Genomic DNA, 7,648 nt, shown 5'->3' with positions numbered 1-7,648 from the left:
TGTCAAGAATAAAAAAAAAAATACAGAAAATACAGTATACACCAGGGGTATTCAATTAATCTTCAGCGCAGGGTCAATTACGGAAAATTTCCTCAAGCAAAGGTCCGGAGCATCATAATGTTTAGGCTATGTATATGTATGTATGTATAATATATATACAGGGGCAGAGCCAGAGGGGTGGTTCCGGGTGGCACAGGCCACCCTTGAGATTCGATTGGCCACCCCAGGTGCCACCCCAAATCCTAGTCTACGATTGCCCATTAACCATGGTGTAAGGCGGGACCTTTCTTGATGCACTTGCAGCAGTGTGAAGTGTCAGACGTCAGAAATGTAAGTGGCAAACACACTTGCCTTTATTGGCCTGCGGCACAATTGAACTGCGGAACGAAAGGTTTCCCCGATCAGGAAATACTCCTTAATACGCAACTTTGTGTAGGTATCAACAGAGGTAGCCTAAATATCGTGCCTATGACGATGACGGCTTTAAAAAAAAAAAACATTTATTTCACTTGTCTCGCTGGATTGAAGGCAGAATGTGGGCTGTTGCGCAAATAGATGAACGAGGGTCGGGAGATTCCGTTAACAAAAACCTAAAGTTTTGCCAACATTTTCTCCATTATTATCGTAAAATATGTCTCCATGCAGGGCAGGGCTGGTTCTAACCTAGGCTAGGCTACTATATTTGGGTGGGCTGGTGGAAATTTTGGGTGGGCAACATAGCAAAGCTGTCAAATTGGATCAAAACTAACACAAAACAATCAGTACTACCTAGCTTGAGTTGCTGCAGCCAACAGCCAGGGATGGGCAGTATGTCTGATACATGTATGTAAAATACAAAATAGTATGTTGTCATTTTTATTTTATTTAGTTGGAAAAAAATGGCATCATATTTTGTATCAAAATACTTTATAGGTTTGTAGTTTAAAAATAGTGCCAAATTATTTTGGTAAAACCAATAACCTACTTTTGGTGATGTGATTATAAAAGTGCAAAACAATGAATGCAGCACTGGTGCTGACTTGTAATTTGCCCAGAGTTGTTGTGATCAGAATATTGAGATTCAGGGAGATAAGTTTCTTGAGAACTTTAGTCATCCAATTCAAACACATGGAACCGTTTATGTGGTTGTCCTGTAAGAAGTTGCACCATGTGCAACGTGCACAATGTTTGCACACATCCACAATACACTCCTTCATACCAACCTCAAGTTTCTTGAGAACTTTAAAGTTAGCATAGCCCAATGACACACAACTTCGATATGTGCAACGTGCACAATGTTTGCACACATCAACAATACACTCCACAATCCAATTACACTCCTTCATACCAACCTCAAGTTATGTGGTTGCCCTGTAAGAAGTTGCACCATGTGCAACATGCACAATGTTTGCACACATCCACAATACACTCCTTCATACCAACCTCAAGTTTCTGGAGAACTTTAAAGTTCTCCAGAAACTGATGATTAATCATCTAATCGGAAGACACGGAACCGGTTAAGGTTGCCCTGCAACAAGTTACCCCACGAGAAAATTTTATTAATAATTTGCCCAGACTTGTTGAGATCATAATATTGAGATTCAGGAAGATGAAATTCAAGAAGATTGTAGGCCTAGGCCTAATGTTTAATGTGAAATAAAATAAGTAGCCTAAAAGGCAACATTCAAAATGAGGAGAAATAAGGTAAGATAAGAGTGATTGGGGAGAAAAACTGAGTAGCCTTGGCTATTTTAAAGATCTTAACGTGAACTTAAAATATAATTTGAGCTGAGACAAGGCTGGTTCCTTGAACCCATTAATCAGCAAGTTTAATTTATTTTTTTAGTTTTTTTTTTATGTTGACCCAAATCCTGGAAACCCAGGAACATCACGTTGTTGGGCAGTGAATGCATGTCGGCTTAACTAGATTGTGGTGGATCAATCATATTGCCTTCTTAAATCGTGAAAATATTCTGTGGTCTCAGTTCACTGTTGAATGGGCCTAGCCTACCCTATGCTTGCTCAATATGCTTTGTCTAGTAGAGGTGCTTCAAATTGGCGCTTTTAAAAAATCGCCTGTCTCAGAATAGAAGAGGTCCAGGGCAATTCTGTCACATCCATATTTAGCCTAGTTGGCATTACAGACGTGACAGTTTTGGCGTGGTATTGCCCCCCGTATCGTTATATAAAGCTCTGTTCTCGCTGTCTAGCTTCCTCCTCTTTGAGCAATCGATGATTTGAAAATAACTTACTTATCGTTAACTTAGATATCCATCTGATTGTTTCGTCCCCCTCCTCTCCTCGCCGTTTCAGGCTATCAGTCTCTTCCCCATAGTAGGCTACTTTACTCACTGACTCGACTTTATCAGAATTCACAGATTTCACTGGCTGAGTAGCAGCAAAAAATGATGGTTCCTGAAGCTCCTGAAGTAAATGCTGTTATCCTAACCAACGACACATTTAGCGCAGCTTTGAAATCTTATGTGAAAATCTAAATTAGGCTATTATGGTCTGGGTCCGATAGGATCACGCCACGGTCCGACTCGATCATGGGTCCGCCATTTGGTGATCCCTGGTATACACCATACAACAAATATTGTTGGTGAGTTAATCATTTTGGCCATGTCATTTTTTTTACTTTTGATGTATGTTCAGCCCATCTGTAAAATATCTTCATAAAACCTAGTGGAAATTTCGCCTCTATCATTTCTATGACAATGTGATTTTGTAGCTTTTCAGAAGCTACACAGTTTGATGTTAACTGTATAAAGGTTGAATAATTTTAGTGCAATAGAGGCCTACCCTTTATAAAAAGCCCACCAATAATGCTCACCACAATTGGAAATAATTTAAAATAAGAGAAAATTACCCCAGCTTCATGGATGTTTTGGAACCTCCAGCCCTCATAACAAAAGCCTTCTTGACCTTTGCGAATTCCACAGCTGTCCATCCGCAGAGCGTTCCACAGTGCATAACGTAGGCTGCAAATCAATAGCAAAATCAATCTATCAGTGTGGTAATAATAGCTCTGAAACTGACAGTTCCAGTCATTGATTTTGATTAGCTGAAACGTGTTCCTTTCTGTTGTAATTCCCAAGTTACACAAAGTTACACAAGGTTACACATCCTTGTGTACACATCCCTACGCAAAGAATGGTAAAAAATGAAGTTGTTACAAGGTGTGGCCAATGTTCCACTTACCATTGTGTGACTGTCTACATCAGTGGTCTCCAACACGGTGCCCGCGGGCACCAGGTAGCCCGCGGGACGGCTATGAGGCGCCCCCAGCGCACTTTCTAAAAATAGCCAACAGGTCGCCTGCAGATCACGCTCTAAAAACACGCTCCATTGTGAAGTTTTCAATAGATATTTAAGTCTAGACCAGAACCATTTTAAGAATGTATGTAGCCATACATCTGTAACATTAAATTGATATTGGTGATACCTTACAAATTGTAGCTGCGTTAAATTTTAGCCGTTGGCTCCAAATCCGTTTCCCATTTAATCTTTAAGCAACAACGGAAGCGGAGCGCATACACGCTGCTCGCACGCATAGACAGTAAAGGGGGAAAAACTTGCTTGTCTGGTGTAGCCAATGGAAGCATATCTTTTGCAAAAGTTCTGTGGCCATTCCATGTTCGCAGCAGGACTGTGCATTACCCTTTTTTGTCAGATCATGGATCATTTCAGGTGTGCAATAACTTTAAAAGGAGTTTTCATATGTTAGGGTGGTGTGGGCGATTACTATTGAATTGTTAAAACCGAATTGTCCACTGAAATCAAAACTTAAACAAACCCTGAATTCATAATGGTGGGTGGGTATAAATTGGGTACAAATTGTAACCCAAATTATTAATTGCACAAAAAGATTTTTTTTTTTTTTAAAAAAAAATAGATTAGATTCCCCATGCAAACTTTGAAATGAACAAACTGAACAAAAATGTTGGTAGTGTTGCATAGGTTATTGATATTAAATTTGAAAATACAGTTGCTTAATATAAAGACGTATAGGCCTGCACAATATTGATAATTTAAAAGTAAAAAAATCACATAGGCCTATTATTTAGGAGGACTACCCAAAAAAAAAAGGGGTGAGGGTATGTTTGTTTTAAATGAGTAGCCCTCCATATGATTTCGGGTCTTCAGGTAGCCCTCATTCCCAAAAAGGTTGGAGACCCCTGGTCTACATGAACTATTTATTGGTGTATGGGTGTCTTTATAAAACCATCAACTGTGCATAAGTTAAGACAACCAGAGGAATACAATAAATCATCTGTTGGAAATTGATCTTAATGCCTCAATAAAAAATGAGGAAAAAATCCAACCTTTAAACACACCAATATTCTTTGTGAATGAACCAGGTATAAAATAAATTATCCCATAAATGTTTTATTTTTCCAGTTATTTAAAATACATCCTGATAAAGGGGTAATTAAAAAGATAGATAGATAGGAACCCCACGTCAAAAATCCCATAGACTGGGCAGGCAAAGAATTGAAATTTTACTTTTCCCATGCAGACATTTTTAAAAGGACATAGACATTATTGAATGGACTCAAGAGGATACTATGCATCAAAATGATAAATATATATAAAAAAAAATAAAGGTAGTTGTGTTGTAATTTAAAAGATAGATAGATAGCCCATCATGCATATTTCAAGTAAATGTTACCCTTCCTTCACCATACCTAGATATGTTTTATTTCAGTTAGCTAATAGCTGGTTTGATTTGCATGCTACAGATTCTATTAATTGCAAAATAAATGTTGACTGGCAAGTTATTCATGACTGCAGATGCTGACTTGCCTATTTCTCGATCCCTCGACCGCAGCAACGCTACTTCCTAGTTTACCTGGGTTACAAGAATGCCCTTTCACTCCTGTTACAATATGCTGTAATTTATAGCAGGTTAAACAAAAGTGAGAACATATTGTGGGGCAAAATATACTTACCATTTTGGTACGCTGTTTGTTCAGATGGTCTAGCATTTGATCTGATGGTAGTCTTCCATTTTTTTAAGAAGCTGCCGGCCTCTTTTCAGTGGAATTGAGCTGGAACCAGTTTAAACCAGTGGCAATAACGTTAGCTTCGTCATCTTGACTGACATCCCAAAGACATTTTAAAATTCAGTGCATTTTGGCTACAGCATGGCTTAACACCATTCAAAACATACAGACTAAAGCTGTATAAGGCAAAGTAAGCTAGCACTAGCAACGTTAAATTGTCTAACGTTAGCTTTATATACAAGCGGCACAGCCAGTGATGTAACTTACAAGTAGCTAACATTAACTAGCTAGCTAACTTTATGTGCTGCTTCGTCAGGTTGTTCAATGATATGTTGAGTCTAAAAATATGCAAGAACGTTAGCAAATTACCAAAATGTTAATGTACCTTCTCTGAGTTTTCGTGGTGGCAAGTTCTGCACAATCCTTCATACCCACACACCGTTTCACTTGGTTTCACTGGGCGCCAAATCTAGACTGCATTTTCTGGAGTCTTCCGCACGCGAGTTTATCTCATCCGACCATCATAGACCTCTGGAGTCTAACTTGATTTCTCTAACTTGCTAACAAGTCGCAAGTTAGCTCTGGGTAGCAAAAATCAAATTGTAAAAAAAAAAGCTTCACGTACCATTGATTATAATATCTACTTGAAGGTTGAAGACAAAAGTGCGTTCAGGAAAACGTCTGCGTCTCCGATTTCGTCGTCTCCCTGCGGGAGAATTTAACAGGTGATCTCCTTATATGGGCATAGATGGTAGCTTTTTTGTAGGCGAACTTCAGAGGTCTGTCAGAGCATCTTGCAAATGTGAACTTAAAAAAATATGTGATATATATTTGAGAATTGTTGTACAACAGCTAGAGCTCTTACAGATCAGACTAATTTATAAAACAAATAGGTCTGGATGAGCATTACATTAGTTCACTTAGAGAGCTCTCTGATGGATAAGCCTGAGTAAAATATGAGATATATAAATTGAGCAAGTCTGAGTATTGTATAAGCCTTTGCTGAGATCTCTTTTGTAAATCAAAAAAGGACTAAACTGAGATGACTAGATGAGAACGGTTCAAGCTTGTGAAGAGATCTCTTTTACAGAACTGATGAAGCCTAATCTGAGATTTACCAAAAAGATCTGAAATGAGAATTGCATGAGTTTACAGAGAGAGCTCTGGTGGATCAGCCTGAGTAAAATATGAGATGTATAAATTAGACAACACTGAGCATTATTTAAAATATTGATGAGATCTCATTTGTATATTAAAGGGAGTCTACACTGAGATAACTTAACTCTTTTGCTCTAGAGACAAACCTGAGAAGCAGGAGACAAAAGCAATAATCTCATTTTTATATCACAGTGATCTCATTATTGTCTAGGAGAAACAATTGAGAAAGAGAGGAGCTGTTATTTTAACATTTTCTTTCCTCTGAAACCCCAACAAGTAAAAGTTCTGTCATGTATTCCTTCTTCCTGTGTGTGGTAATTAGCAGAGGTGGAAAGTAACGAAATACATTTACTCACTTTACTGTATTGAGTAGTTTTTCTGTATATTTTGTATTTTTTAAGTAGTTTATAAAATCGGTATTTTACATTTTACTTGATTACATTTTGAGTGAAGTATTGTACTTCGCTACATAAAAAATCCCATCCGTTACTAAAGTTAAGACTAAAGAAAACAGAAAGGGAGAGAAAAGAAATCGCGCCCTAAACCACTAGCCTAGTGATAATGATCAGCATGTAGCCTACAACAGGACATGAATCAAGCTGGCGCCATGCAGTCTTTCTGAAAGTGATGGAGCTGGATCACCAGATGCATCATATTACATGTGTAGCCTAACCTATGAAAGTGTATTTTCCGCTATTTCAATGGGTTGTCTCAGTTCGTTTTAGCACTAATGATAGCGGAGATATTCAAGCAAACACCATGGGATTTCGTGTTTTGACGTTCGTGCTCACCTTTCTTTGGAAAGAAGTTTATTAGCAGTTGTTTCCCCTCATTTTGATGTCTCTCTTTTTAGTAACCTGACTTGGCTTTCTTGGAGAAAGACATTGCACCAGTAGCACAACAATTAGCGGTCCACTACTAGCATGCTCAACTAAATAAACAAAAGATAGACTACCTTATGAATCATGCAGGCGGACTAAACCATTTAGCTCTTTAGCAACGCATGAACTCAGACAACCATATGTGTAACACACACACACACCCACATGGACACATATATACACAGTGAGAGAAAGAGAGAGAGAGAGAGAGAGAGAGCGAGAGACTGCATGCCCATGACTTAACTGATATTAAGGGAGAGTGAGAGTGACCTTAGACAGTTTTCACTATGTTTTGTATACAAAATCCAGTCAGTCAAACTTTAAATTTCGTCTGACATTTTTGACATTCATGAAGTTAAAATATTCAGGTAAAATAAATATTGGTGGATATATATATTTTTTTTTTTTTAATTGGAGTGAGTCTATTCGAAATTTTAAAATTATTTTCATATAAAAAAATCCAAACATAAAGTTATGTGCATTAAAGTGGAATGACACAGGAAAAAGTATTGAACGTGCCTACTGACCTACTGAAATTTCTTCAATACTTTGTGGAAAAGCCTTTGTTTGTAAAGACAGCTTCAAGACATTTCCTGTATGACAAAACGTATTAGTCACAGTATC

This window comes from Alosa alosa, chromosome 6 (assembly GCF_017589495.1).
Source record: "Alosa alosa isolate M-15738 ecotype Scorff River chromosome 6, AALO_Geno_1.1, whole genome shotgun sequence".
Classification (NCBI taxonomy): domain Eukaryota; kingdom Metazoa; phylum Chordata; class Actinopteri; order Clupeiformes; family Clupeidae; genus Alosa; species Alosa alosa.
The sequence above is the reverse complement of the archived record's forward strand: the minus strand, read 5'-3'. Positions refer to the sequence as shown.